The sequence below is a fragment of the Cyprinus carpio genome, chromosome A3 (assembly GCF_018340385.1).
Source record: "Cyprinus carpio isolate SPL01 chromosome A3, ASM1834038v1, whole genome shotgun sequence".
Taxonomy (NCBI): domain Eukaryota; kingdom Metazoa; phylum Chordata; class Actinopteri; order Cypriniformes; family Cyprinidae; genus Cyprinus; species Cyprinus carpio.
In genome coordinates, this window is record NC_056574.1 from 3,921,730 (window position 1) to 3,935,399 (window position 13,670).

The 13,670-nt window shown below is 38.4% G+C and overlaps 1 long non-coding RNA gene across 1 annotated transcript; it reads left to right on the forward strand.

Moving 5' to 3' along the window:
- Nucleotides 1-11,524: 11,524 nt before the first annotated feature.
- On the forward strand, nucleotides 11,525-13,405 carry LOC122135856. Its single transcript, XR_006153704.1, has 3 exons — nucleotides 11,525-11,713; nucleotides 13,109-13,265; nucleotides 13,326-13,405. It is a non-coding gene; the product is annotated as an uncharacterized LOC122135856 (long non-coding RNA).
- The last annotated feature ends 265 nt before the right edge of the window (nucleotides 13,406-13,670 follow it).

Sequence of the window (13,670 nt, forward strand, 5' to 3'; positions counted from 1 at the left end):
TTAAAGCAAATCTGGTGGAGATGCGTGGTGTGTGCTAGGTGAACATGATGATACGCTAGATCTGGACCTTTACTCATCACACTCACACAATAAAACCAATGTAAAAACAGAGAAATGCAAACTCAGAATATGATGCAAACCTGCTATAAAGCTACATATGTTAAATAACACAAATATCCTTTATTTAATCCCATTTTTTTCACTGTATTTTATTTTGATAAAGTACCAACTGCGCTGTCAAGTTAGGCAATGCTGCAACTGATGTGTTGTGTGTGTGTGTGTGTGTGTGTGTGTGTGTGTGTGTTTATGTGTGTGTGTGTTTATGTGTGTGTGTGTGTGTGTGTGTGTGTGTGTTTATGTGTGTGTGTGTGTTGTGTGTGTGTGTGTGTGTGTGTGTTTTTGTGTGTGTGTTTGTGTCTCTCTGTGTGTGTGTGTGTGTTTGCGTGTGTGTGTGTGTGTGTGTGCTTTATGTGTGTTATGTGTGTGTGTGTGTGTTATGTGTGTGTGTGTGTGTGTGTGTGGTGTGTGTGTGTGCGGCGGTATCACTTCAGCTGTTTCCTTATACCAGCAGAATCAACTTTAAACACTTATTGTCTTATAATGCATCACAGTATAAAGGTCTGCTTTTATTTGTGTACTCTCACAATGAAAACAAAACACTGTGCTTTTTTTAAATAAAGAAAACAAATAAGATTTCACTTTCACTTTCTGCCATTTGAGTTTCCTTTCTTCGTACAAATGAAGCCTGTCACAAAAATGAAAAGAAACTCAGCATATATAGGCTACGTTACATCACATAGTTCATTTCTCCCTTGTTTATCTGTAAACTAAATCAAATATATTTCAAGAATGTATTCCTTGTATGTATATGTGTACTGCAGATTATATATATTTAACAAAATGTAATAATATTTAGTATTATCATATGTAGGTGGAAAAATAATAATTTGTACTACTGTCTGTTCAAAATAAATGAAAAGAAACGGAGCATAGTAGATTTGTTTTTTTGTTTGTTTGTTTGTTTTTAGATATGATACCTCTTCATTCACTGCTACGAATTGATGTTGGTCTTATATGTACGATTTAAACCATGCTAATGCACTTCCATTAATACCAACAAAAGATTCTAGCCTATGCAAAAAGAATGTTGTGGTCAGCACAACCCCGTCACCAAATTTATGCATTTCTCATTGTTACGGAATTGTTGTCAGGGTTGAGTTATTGACTTCATTTATTAATAATTTCAATGAAAAAAAATAGTCATGGGTTTCAGTATATATATACTTACCAAAATCATGGCAACTCGAATTTTGTTATAAATAGAATATTTGAAAGTATATGTCCATTTATGCGTTGACAAGCATCCTACATCAGAAGTTACACCCACATTAGCAGCCAGAAAGACTGTTACAGTCTTCAACCCCGTGACACTTTGTCACATTAATTTTTTTTTGGAAAAATATTGGCAAGACAATTAGGAATGAAGGTATTTCTTGCTGGTTACCTCAGACAAGTTAAGGACTAAAATAATACAATTGTGGTTTTAGTTTTAACTTCTAAAATTTTTTTTTTTTTTTTTTTTTTTTTTTTTACAAAAACAGAAGCTCATATTTTGATTTAAAACCCATAACATTTTCCTGAGATCTTGATTTATGACAAACAATTAGAAAATTAGTCAGACTTGAATGATAATTATAAAATATTTCCACATTTCCATAAGAGTGTTACACTTGATCACTAAATTAATGTCAGACATTTTTGAAGACCAAGGAGAGGGAGTGGTCACAGTGAAACATCCAATCATGTGGTATCTCTGGAAAGCCCTGAATATTCTAAAGCTCAAGCTTTAGCCTCCTGCTCACAAAAATCCCTGCAAAACACATAAATGTTTTCTGCACTCTATACCCTACAAAGGACAATTCTGTATATGTACTGCCATGTTTGTGCCATTTATTTGATCAGTTTATTTTTTGTTCAACAATAAACATTAATGAGTCCACATCAGTCGCTTGTTACATTAAAATGTGTCTCCTTACCTCCTTATGGTTTTGTAAAGAGTTTTCTTACATATACAGGCACTTCAAGTTCATGGTATATGTACTGAATTCCTTCTCAGCTCTTCCCGGGCATTGCTGTTGGTTTAACTGGGTTATACCAAGTGTGCCGCACTAGTCCTCAAAAGTGAAGCATCACGTCTCGATCGCCCCCAGGTGGCTGGTCCCAGTATAGGTCCTAAACCCCACCCTCTGGGACATGAGCAGGGCAGGACTCTTAGTGGGGGCAGGGGCCCCTGGGCTTGAGGTTATGTTTGGGCCCTATACCTACAGTGCAAACGCTCTCAATAGAACATCATTATGGAGTAACACAAGATACACAAACATATGCTTAAGTTAGATAGTACAATTAATATGCAAAATTTCTAGGCTATAGTCAAAGTTTAAATGTAATATTAAATATTCATTATAATAATTAACAATCAAATGAAATTTCACTATCAACAAAATTCATAGATGGATTTGTGCATAAATGTGTGAATTTAAATATAACATTTTAATGTAGAAATATTAAATGGCAAAAATGAAATAAGCTCATTGTTAAATATGAAACTAGAACCGCCAGTAGGTGGCAGCAAGTCTTAATGAGTGAGTTGAATCAACAGATTCATTTAAAAAGCTGATTAATATAACTTTGCAAACGACTACATATATACTGATTGAATCATTTGCTGGTCCGTGTAACGCTGAGGAACAAAACACTGTTGTTCGGAGATGCAGCAGTTCTGCTGTTTGTTGTTTTCTTTCTGACGGAGCAAAACAGAATTTTGTGTCTGAACGTTACACTGTAAATTGTTGTTTATTGTACGTTTGCGATCGTGTAGATATTGGAGGGAAAAAAAAACAGGACTCTTGTTTGTGTGATAGACTTAGTCCTATCATAGGCATAGCTATGTTATAAAAACAAACTCATTAAGTTGATATTTTTTATTTAAAATAATTTTGATGACATTTCTTCATTTCTTGTGTAATGGCAGTAAGACGAGCGGAGAGCACTCAAAAACTCATCAGATGATCGATAATTTAGTGGAACATTAATATAGTAATATAGAATCATCGTCTGTAAAGAAATGAGGTGTGAACATTTGAGAATTTATGATTATCTTTCTAAATGTGCGCTCTTTGGCTAAAGGCTGAATGGAGCTGTTTAAAGCCATGTGATAAACCAATCGGTGCAGACGCGATTCAATACGCGTGTCACTCTTCTATTTTATGCTGTTTGATTGTGGCCTTGAAGGTCGTAGTTGTAAAAGCTGATTCATACTTCTGCGTTGGACCTACGCTGTAGCCTTTACGCCGTAAGCTATGCATCAGTTTTCATTTATACTTCTGCGTCAGCGTGCAGTACACACTCAAACCGCTAGTCTGCAGTGTCCTCGGGCATGTTGCTGGTGTAACCCACAGTATACCACGACAAAAGCCGAAGAAGAAGCGGCTCGTCAGAGCAGCATTATAGTCATGACGGCAGCAAATAATGGCCTGGTATATCAAATCATTAATTAAAACTACAAAAGGAGACAACAACGGAACAGGAGAAGATATGGCATTCTTTCCATCTCCACAAGGACTTGTTTTGTGACGTCCCAGCCTAGGCTGTGTGTGTGTGTGTGCGCGTGCCTGTGGTTTGTGTGTGTTTCAGGTGGGTGCTACACCTGACACTTGTGGATGCAGAGTTTAAATGTCCTGGTGTGTTCGTGTGGAGAGCGTTGTTTTGGGCGATCGTCTCTGACATGGAGTTTGATGATCTGTGTTATGCTGAGTGTCCCGCTGGCCCTGACACAATTCCTTGCTTATGTTACCTTCATGTTTACTTGTTGTTTTGTTAAAATAAATGTTTTGCATGGTCATGTCTGGACTAGGAGCCTACGAGCCGGCTGTAACAAAGAGCCATATCAGTGGCATGGAATTTTGCAGCAAAAACCGCTGAAAATATTATTTTTTTAGTCTGTTATGAACCCTTATTTAAATTAAATAGAACAGGAAATGCAACATAAAGAACGGACACGTGAAACCAAAATGCAATACATTTATTTAAAAACGAAAACTATCAAAAGCACAAAGCAAACATGGACCATAAACATAGAAAAACAGAAAGGAAAAGCAATCAGTGCACTCAAAAAGAGAATGAAAGTACCAGAATCATGACGTCACATACGAAAGGAAGAGACACACTCAAGCATGGCCGTAACAAGGTGAAATATGCTCTAATACCAGATAGCCGCAGAGGGCGCATTACGCTCAGAGCTCTTCAAACGGAGAGCAGGAAGACATCTACTTCTTCTTCAGAGTCAGTAAGGGAGATGGTGGAAAACAATTCTGATGAAATGGCACTCAGAGCTGACTTATATTGGCAGTCTGCTCGACCGTTTTGGTGGACTGAAATGCCATTTGTTCATGAATCTACACGAATGTTAACAAATCAGGCAAATCAGAGTTTCCCCAAAGCGTGTTCACTCTCAACAGTATTGAAAGGGAATCCAGTTTGAATGTCAGCAGCTCTGTTTTCTGTCATATTGGCTCATATTTGTGATTATTGTGTTTGTGGAGATGTCCTGAATGAAGTGACTCCATCTCTCCTGCACTCAGTACAACATTCAGAGCTTTAAAACCCCTGTGCTTTGCTTTCTGATATTGTTAGTTTATTAATTCAGTCAATCGGTTGATTTTATTGTGCTGTTTGCACATATCTGCACATATTTCTATTGTATCTCTTTAGATCAGATGTGGTAGATTTCTGCCCTGATCTTCATGGTTTCATTCTGCGTAAAATTGATCTTCAAGTGAGTCACAAGTCTTTAATTGTGTCAGAGAGACACAATTGTGTCATGGAAAATCAAAGTATGATTGTTAGAAACCAAGATCAATGAAAATATAATTTATGATTTAATCACTTCAACAGACTATGACCTATCTATCTGTCATAAGGTCATATTTAACAATGAAATCAGAGGTCTAAAACTGTAATATCTCTGAGTAAATATAACAATATTTAAAAATGAGTGTTTTCAGGTGTTTTTGTGAAGGCAGTGCCGTCTGTCTGTCAGTGTGAGGATCCAGAAAACAGGAGAGTGAATCAGACTGACAGAGATAAAGAGCTGAAGTGAGTTTGACTGAATCATAGGATCATTCGTGAACAGACGGATGATGTTTGAATCTTCAGCTCAGACTCAGTGAATGAAGCTTGATCTGCTGAAAAACTGATGTGTTTCTCTCAGGGATCCTGAAGGTCATGAAGGTCAGATCTCATCATCCTCATTGATTCCAGGAATCTGAGCAGTTCAAGGCCTCAGAGTCCAGAGGATGATCATTCAGTCGCTCGGTATAGAGAGTTTTGCTTCATTCTGGACATTTATTCTCAATCCTCTCTTTTCATGCAGTTACATCTCATAGACTTGATCTTGAATCTGTTGTGTTTCTGCTGATCTCTGATCATCTGTTGCTCTAATGCTTGGTTTTCAAGACGTGAATAGCAGAAATATCCTCTTAAAACTAGTGCAGCCTGTGTATTTGAAATAGTTTTAGGTTTTTTAATAATTATTCCACAGTTGGAATAGTTCACTTTCATATTTGGGCTTTAAACATCTTGAAATCAGTGGTGCCAATTGAGTGTGTGTGTGTGTGTGTGTGTGTGTGTGTGTGTGTGTGTGTGTGTGTGTGTGTGTGTGTGTGTTTTCTATATGTTTTATATTTATATATTTTTATGTTTAAACTTGTCTAGACCCGGGTCTCACCTGACGTCAAGCACTTATTTACGGTGGGTTGAGTTGGGGATCTTTCGTTGTTTGAGATATGGTCTCCGGGGTTCACGGTGAAGTTGTCCAGCTTCCACTGTATATTCTGGGCCGATACCTGTTATGTGGTCTACAAAGCGGCATGCGCCCACGTCGGAAACAATTGCAGTGTGGTGTTAGTTTGGATTCTCTTCGTTCCTTATCAAAGACTGCCTCTTTACTGGGAAAGAATGCAACGCCACTTAAAATGGTTTTGATAAACGCCAGATCTGTTACAAACAAAACTTTTCTGTTGAATGATTTTTTCTCATCAAATAACTTGGATTTTCTGTTCATTACTGAAACATGGATATAGACGTTTACTCCAGGTTTGAGGCTTTAGTTTCTGAGGTGGATTTATTGAAACCTTTGCTTTGTGCCTTGATTTACAGAGCGTCACAATCCAATAAGGATTTTTTAACAGAGCTCTCTGATTTTTTATCTATCTTGGCCACGAAAGCTGATCATTTTCAGCTTCCAGGTGATTTCAGTGTACATGTGTGCTGTCCGCAAAAGCCACTTCAAAATTCCCTCAACTTTTAGACCCTTTCAACCTTACACAGTTTATTTCTGATCCTACACACACCTGACCTTGTTTATCATCAGGTTCTCTTATAACAAACATTGAGGTCCGTGATGCTGGATGTCTGATCACCTGCTGATATTATTTGATTGTTCTATTGCTGTTTTAAAATCTGAAAGCAGGCCTTCTACATATCTGTCTAGAGTTATTAACTCTTCTGTTGTACAGTTTACAGAGGTTTTTGCAGAACTCTCAGCAGGTCACGACACAGTATTCTGATGTGGATGGTTTGGTCGATAGTTTTATTTCATCATGTACTGGGATTTTAAATGAAAAAACTGCCCCCCTCAAAGTCAGGAAGCTAACATCTAGAAAACAGCCTTAGATTAATAGAGAAGTTTGTGTTCTACAGAAGGAGTGTAGAAGAGCAGAAAGAAAATTGAGAAAGGACAAATTACAAGCTTCCTATCTGTTATTGCCAAATTATTTGGTCATATTTCAAGATGCAGTTGCCTTGCAAAAGGTCTAAGTATTTTTCTAATCTGATTTCTCAAGATTCCCACTGTCCAAAGCTTTTGTTCTTACCATTAATCCTGTTTAAATCCTCCCTCTGGGATCAGTGTGTGGTCATAGCCCAGAGTTGTGTGAGAAGATTTGCAGCTTCTTCATAAACAAAATTGCTTGCATTAAATCTCAGATTGTTATGAATCAGAAGGTCTGGTATTTAACTTTGAGTCCTGCTAAATTTTCACATTTCCGTCCTATCTCACACTGAGTTGTTGAACATAGTGTCCAGTTTAAGATTGACCACTTGCTCTCTTGACGTTATACCAACTGCGCTACTAAAGGAAGTGTTGGACACAGTTGCACCAAATATTATTTCCGTTATCCACATTTCATTACAGACAAGTTCAGTTCCAGCATTTTTAAGCATGCAGTGCTTCATCAAGTCAAGTCAAGTCATCTTTATTTATATAGCTCTTTAAACAAAAAAGATTGCGTCAAAGCAACTGAACAACATTAATTAGGAAAACAGTGTGTCAATAATGCAAAATGACAGTTAAAGGGCAGTTCATCATTGAATTCAGTGATGTCATCATGCAGCTCAGTTCAGTTTAAATAGTATCTGTGCAATAATTTGCAATCAAGTCAACGATATCGCTGTAAATGAAGTGTCCCCAACTAAGTAAGCCAGAGGCGACAGCGGCATCCGCTGCTAAAGAAAGCAAATCTGGATCCTGCTGATTTTAACAACTATAGACCTATTTTAAAATTGCCATTCTTATCAAAAGTATTGGAGAAAGCTGTTTTAAATCAGTGATCACCTTACTGAAAATAATATACTGGATCCTTTTCTGTCTGGCTTTAGATCTAAGCACAGCTTTGTTAAGAGGGGGTAAAACGACTTCTTATTATTTGTGGATTCTGGAAAATTGTGCAGTTTTAGTACTGTTGGATTTAAGTGTGGCGTTGGATACAGTAGATCACTGTATTCTCTTAAACAGGTTAAAGACTTAGGTTGTTATTTATGATTCGGCCTTACATTGGTTTGAATCATATTTTACTGTGAGGAGTTTCTCTGTGGAGATAGATCAGTCTCATTCATCACCTGACTCTGTTACCGCAGGGCTCCATCTTGGGCCCGATTTTGTTTGCTTTATATATGCTCCCTCTGTGTTACATTTTTGAGTTTCACAAGTTCCCATATCACATCTATCCTGATGATACCCAGTTGTATATGTCAACTAATCCTGAGTCAAAGTCCTTATCCAACTTGCTTGCTTGTGTAAATGACATTCAGTTAATTGAGAACAAGACTGAAGTCATTTTATTTGGCTTCCCTCATTTGGTTAACGGTATGTCCTCTAGTTTAGGACCCTTGCAAGCAAATATCCGTACTCACCTGGGTGTTGTTTTTGATTCAGAGTTAAAATTCAAAAAGCAAACTCTGTTGTTAGAGCTAGAAGAAATAGAGGGAGCATATCACCCCTATTTTAGCACGCTTACATTGGCTACCAGTTTTTTTAAATTTAGAATTGAGTACAGGGTTTTAACTTTTGTGTTTAAAGCATTGCATGGTCTGGCTCCAGTCTACATCTCAGACCTTATTTGTCCGTACTCACCCCGGAGATCTCTTAGATCATCCTCTGATAATCTATTAATCCTCCCATTGTCTCGTTTGAAATCTAAAGGTGATAGAGCTTTTTCTGCATTAGCTGCTAAGCTGTGGAATTCATTACCTCAATCTGTTTATCATCTTTTTATCTGCATTTAAATCATCATTGAAAACATATCTCTTTTCTCAGGCCTCTTTATAATGGTTGGATATGTTGGTCTTAGTGAGTTAAATTCTTATTCATGATTTTTATTTGGTTTTATGGGTTAAGAAGATGATTTAAATGTTAAACTTTGTATTTTTATCATTGTATTGTTTTCTTGGTCAGCATTAATATGTTTAACGGTGTGTGCTATAACAAGCTTCAAGGTCAAGACCTTGACCTGTGTGTGTTGTGTGTGTGTGTGTGTGTGTGTGTGTGTGTGTGTGTGTGTGTGCGTGTGTGCGTGTCGTGTGTGTGTGTGTGCGTGTGTGTGTGTGCGTTGTGTGCGTGGTGAGTGCGTGCGGCGTGTGTGTGTGCGTTGTGTGCGTGCGTTGTGCAGGTGCGTGTGTGCGTAGGCGTGCGCGTGTATGTGTGTGTGCGTGTGTGCGTGTGTGCGTGTGTTGTGTAGTGTGTCCTGTGTGTGTGTGTGTCTGGGTCTGTTGTGCGTGCGTGTGTGTGTGTGTGTGTGTGTGTGTGTGTGTGTGTGTGTGTGTGTTCACTGCTGTGTGTGTGCACTTTGGATGTGTTAAATGCAGAGCATGAATTCTGAGTATGGGTCACCATACTTGGCTGTATGTCACTTTCACAAATTGCAAATGAAATTTGCAGACAGAAAGTAAAGTGCTTCTTTTATAATCAACTCAGTGAGTGCAAAAAACTCCCGTTTTGGTCATTGTTATTGTTACATGCATCATTAACTGCAAAGTTTACACATAATGTGTTCTAAATCTTTTGTTCATACTTTACTTGGATGTCTTGCATGTTATCTGCAGTTTAAGAAAAAGAAAAATAGCAGTCAGACGTTTAAACATTCATAACAGCTATATATATATATATATTTGTAGTAGTTATGTTGGAATGTTTTCTGCTGAGGAGGGGAGACGTATTGTCATTTTGTCAGTGTGTCTTTAAGGAACACTCCGGACTCTGTGGTTGATTAGTATAGGCTCCTCCTCCTCATGCGTGTGTGCACTGCAGAAAGAGTAAACCAGCACGGAACGTTTGTCGGTATCTTGCATCATTTTACAATACTCAAAACTGCTAATTCATATTGAAAATAGTCACGTTTATTTGCAGTACCGTTGAACCAACTCAATCTCACAGAGATTCATAAGAATGACCTAACCTTTAACCCGTCTAGACCCCAGTGACAAATCGTGTGAGGTCATCCACCTGGTAAAATATGTACAAATTAGTCGTTAGATAGCGCTGGTTGAACACACCTTACATTAATATATCTGAACAGCACAGACTGCAGGACAGACTATTTACCCTGAGCCTTCTCTGATTACTGTCAGTTTGAGTGCCAGAGGTGCAGTGTTGCCAGATATTGCTACAAACAACAAAAACAAGCATGAAAAAAACAAATAAGTTCCCCTAACCTTCAACTTCCCACTTTGTCAGATTTATAAGTGTGACATTAAGTGCAAAAAAACAAGTCCAAGATGCTTCTACTAACTGGATCTGGCAATCGAGCCCCGTTCACTTGCTCTCCATCACTTTCACTCCACGGACGCAGACACTCATTCCATGCATGCTTAGTCTTTCAGAGACCTTCAAATCATTCAGAGAACTTCAAATGTTATTTTGAAATATGAAATATTTACCAGACCTCGTGACCTCATAGCTACGCCCATGACATCATTTTTTTTTTTCAGTTTCAATAGCGAAATATCCCAGCGCTCGGCCATCCCCGTCTTTTAGTCTGCATTTCTTCAATCAGCGATTTGCGGAGCGTCAAGCTGTGCAGTCATGCACAGAAGTTGTCACTGACTCTAATAGTGAAAGTGAAAGTGACATACAGCCAAGTATGCTGACCCATACTCAGAGAATTGGTGCTCTGCATTTAACCCATCCAAAGTGTACACACACACACAACGTGAACACACACCCAGAGCAGTGGGCATCATTTATGCTGCGGCGCCCGGGGGGCAAAATAATAATAGATGGAAAAACTGTTTAAGTCAGTGGCTACCATCAGCTGTTTGGTTCCCAACATTCTTCAAAACATCTTCTTTTGTGTTCAACAGAGTAAAGAAACTCACGCATGATTGGAACGAGTGGAAGGAGAGTAAATGATGACAGAATCTTCATTTTTGGCTGTTTTCTGAAAGCATAGTAGTATAGTCTCACTTTCTTTTGTCTGAACTATACTGGTTTAATACTACTGGACTGTCATTAATGATGTCATGGAAAATGACTTCTGCCAGTGAATCGATTGGAGAGCTTACACAGCTTTTCAGCAGAAAGAATCACCAACATCTCTGTCGGGGCAAGCTATGTTTCACACCCAAACACAGGCGAGAACTGATTCAGGAAATAATGTAAGAGAAACATCTGACTCTCACGTGATCTTACGTTATTTCCATAAGAATGGATTTATTTCTGTCAAAAATCAGCAGCCTGCAAAAAGCTTGCAATCCAAGTGGTCCGTTTACTGATTTGCAGTGAAAAATAAAACATAAACAAAGTAGAATATGAAGGAGAGAATGATTGTTTGCTGACGCTCTGCTGTAGGTCTGTTATGAATCCTCACCCTGAACTTTAACTTTTTTGGCTCTCCGGGATTTTTCAAGCACACACACACATATTCACGATATAGACTGTACTGCATGGTAATCTTGTCTATTGTGCTCAAGATGGTCTCTGTAAATCCAGGGATCTTAGTAACAGGAAGCTCTTCTAACAACAAGAGCTATGGTTTAGCTACACAACATTGCAATGCAGTTCTTTGAAGGTTCTTTTGTTGATAAACAACAGAAACACCTGACCATACTTGACTAATGGGGAAAACCCAGCCTAGACAATTTAAATCCCCCGTTTGTTCCTGGTAAGCAGAAGGTTCAGCTGTGTGTGAAGGGAAGAAAGCAACCCTGATTGCTGTGTGTGTGTTTGCAACCTGAAGCATCTCACACCTGACTTCACAGCATGTCTGAGGGGAATCGCGGAAGAACTCCTGAACACGGAAAATATAACACGTGCAGGCGTTAACAGTTTCAGAATAGAATTAAGGTGGGAAAAACTACTCTCAGCGTGATCAGTCATCAGGTATGTATCATACACGAGAAATGGAGATTCACACCACAATGGAGAATCGTTGGGTTTCTCTTTATATTCAAAATAACTAGACCTTTTTTTCAAACAAAAATAGAATGGGTGTTATCTTTTGAACACAGACATAAAAATGAGTGTGTGTGCATCCATGTTTCAAGATAGAATCTAATGCGTACTCTTGTCACGAATATATCAAAAATCAGTCACCAAAGATGAAAACTAAAGTCGTTAAGCTTTCAAGTTATATATAGCTTGTTCAAGATTACTTTCGGTTTAGACTAGGATATTACTGTTATGTAATAACAAGTAGGTGGACCAGTGACAGTTAACAGATGGTTCATGAACTCCAGTTCTAACTAATAGGCAAAACTTTATATACCATAAAAATAAAACATACTTCACTTAAGAAGCCTTTGATGATCTATGCAATACATTAAATGCACTGTTGTCACTCGAAGCCTCGAAAAGCTCCTGATGGAGTTTTTAACACCTCATTAATTGCTGGTACAGTCGCTTTGACGGCGTGCATCTTCAGGTAAATGTGTGCCATTTTTGTTGCATTTCATTAAATACTGTATAATGAAAACCTAATGAAACCTAATGTGTGCTTGTTGCGTGTTTGAGACCGCAACCAACTTTTCCTGGAAGACAGGTGTCTAAAAATAGGCTTAGATGATGTTGCCTTCCCTTACGAAAAAGAAGTTTATTCAAGTGTGCTATTAGTATACTTATTTTAAACTAAAAAATAGGAAATTATGCTTTTAGTTTTCTTTTTATGTACTTCTCAGAAATGGGCTTTATGTACTTCTAAGATATATACTTATAATGACAATAAGTGTACTTGACTTATACTTACAAAAAGTCTAAATATACTGGAACTTTACTTAAGTATACTTAATTTAAATAAACTTGAGGTATACTACTTTTTGATAAGGGTTCTCATCCGGCATCACATCCACAACTAACATCTGTTCAAGTCAGGGGAACGACATCAGAGTGAATGACGAACTCGTGCTCATTGTTGTGGGTGGTGCAGGAAATGAAACCTGCTTAGACGAATGATTTGAGTGGGACGCCTCCAGTTTCCGCTTTGTTTTTTTTGCCTCCAGCTAGCGCTGTGACATCGGCTGACCCTAGTTACCTGTGGTTGGCCTGGCCATGCGCACTCAGAAAACAACAGGCCAATCAGAAGAGAGGCTCATGAATATTCATTAGATAGGCTAAAATCGACCTCTTCTCAGCAGAGCTCCTGAAAAAGGAGCTGTAAAATTATATTGAGACAGTTTTTGTTAATTTTACCGCAAATATATACTCTTAAGGACATCAAGACCTAAAATAAAACTTCAGAAAGATGTACAATATGTGACCAGCCTCATGTCATTACAACAGAAATCCCTCTCTCCGTGTGTGTCAGTGTGTGATGATGGAGAGCATCAGTGTGACGTGTGCAGAGGTTCAGAGCTCAGGCGGGTTTGAGCTGAGAGTTCCTGCTGACAGACTCACTCTCTTCAGTCAGTCTGACTGTGAACCGCTCTGGTACTCACAGGTGAGAGTTTTCTCTTATTCACAATCAAAAACTCTATTATGTATATCTGTATATGTTCAGGATGATCGTCTGATAGCAGATCCATCAGCTCCTCAAACACTGATTGATTCTGTTATTTCTGTCTCTTCTGATCGTCTCGTCACGTCTCAGTGTGTGAATCTGAATCACGAGAACACACACACACCACCACACACACACACACACACTCTCTCACACACACACACTCATGATCTGATGGTGTTTTATTTGTTCAGGGGACGGGCGTCTGATAGCAGATCCATCAGATCCTCAGAAACTTGATTGATCCTGTTATTTCTGTCTCATCTGATCGTCTCGTCACTTCTTACTGTGTGGATGAACTTCTTCATGAGATCCGCTGCGATGCTTCAGGAGTAATGATTTCTC